Source organism: Aplysia californica, unplaced genomic scaffold (assembly GCF_000002075.1).
Source record: "Aplysia californica isolate F4 #8 unplaced genomic scaffold, AplCal3.0 scaffold00006, whole genome shotgun sequence".
In the NCBI taxonomy this organism is placed as follows: Eukaryota; Metazoa; Mollusca; class Gastropoda; order Aplysiida; family Aplysiidae; genus Aplysia; species Aplysia californica.
This window is the reverse complement of record NW_004797276.1, coordinates 2,421,678-2,423,131: the sequence shown is the minus strand read 5'-3', so window position 1 is coordinate 2,423,131 and position 1,454 is coordinate 2,421,678. Positions and strand designations below refer to the sequence as shown.

The window sequence follows — 1,454 nt, the reverse complement described above, 5'->3', positions numbered from 1 at the left end:
CCCCCAACCAACCCACCCCTTCCTGTGGGTTCCGGACTTTTTCTGCTGCCTTTCTACAGCTACTCCTTGGCTCCTTCTTGCTGCTGTCTTTCAGCCATACTCCTGATCTTATGAAAGGTATGATCTAACACCTTGCCTTTTCGTTGTATAAGAGCCAAAATTCTAGGAGGTGCAAGTTGAGAACATTAAGGATCCTTTGATAATTCTAAAATCGATATAAGTAGAATTCGGCCGCCACCCGAGCAAAATTCTAAATCCCTATCAAACAGAAAATGTTTAATGTGTCCCGTGCACTCGTGCGCTCGTGCGGCCTTATGCAGTTGAGAGCACAGTAAAACAGTTACCAAAACAAAAGCTACAGCAGAGAGATGCGGGTTGTAGGAGGGTGCCACTGGTGGTAGTTCCTACTTCAAGACTGGTTCTGGCAACATGACTTGCTTTTTCCCAACACTACACTACTTGGTCGTTGTTATTATATATATCTGCTTTCCTTTACTCAAGCTAAACTCAACTACACTATGCAGTAGAGTGCTGTGGTCAAATTTCTGATCTCGTGCAGCTACAGTCTAACCTGCCCTGATGGCCACCTCTATAAGACGGTCACCTGTATAAACGGCCACTTTCCATTTCCCCCCTTGCGTTTTTTCTATATAATTTAACTGTGTAAAACGGGCACCTGTCCAATGGGCCGCGGCCACCATATTTTAACACACAACCCTATCACACCAAGCAATAACACCTGTCTAAGACGGCCACCATAGTGACTCCATTACGTTTTGTCATAAATTGTGCATTGACCCCTGGCGATGTGGGCGAGTCGTCATGATTCAATCACCTGTCGTTGTTGTTAGGTAGTCCCTCCAACCGATCATGTTTAGTAGGCCCCTCCCACTGTTGACCAATAGGTACCAATTTCGAGCTGCTGGTGAGGGAAGCGTGTGATCCCCCATAACCCACAAGCCCCGCCCAGAACTCATATGCAAATCGTAAGTGAGATGAGCGGTCACCGTTTATCCAGTCTGTAACAAAGCAACAATGGACGTCAACATGAACTTGTGACAGAAGCGTCGCTCGTTCTCCGAGAGGTGGCGACCCATGTGTTTGTTTTACCATAGCACTCGGTCCTCCTTGTCTGACAGTTCGTTTTATTGTCACCCTAGCGCAAAATCAGCAACAAAATAAAAATAACAACAACAACAACAACAAAAACAACAACAATGTGGCTCTTTTCGATTGAGACCTCTGATGGGAATGGTTTGTTTTCTTCCTCTAGATCAGTCCTGCCTAAGACAGCAACCTGTCTTATACGGCCACTTTTCTCCTTGACAATGGGTGATCGTCTTACACAGGTTTGGCTGTACTTGTGCGAGCTTAGGTGAGTGTGTGTGTGTGGGTGGGTGGGTGAGAGAGAGAGAGAGAGAGAGAGAGAGAGAGAGAGAGAGAGAGAGAGAGAG

At 46.3% G+C, this 1,454-nt stretch overlaps 1 long non-coding RNA gene across 1 annotated transcript in view; it reads right to left on the bottom strand.

The window, feature by feature from the left end:
• LOC106011487 overlaps positions 1 to 1,454 on the bottom strand; it is a 4,742-nt gene that overhangs the window by 2,514 nt on the left and 774 nt on the right. The gene's annotated exons all lie outside the window — the stretch shown is intronic.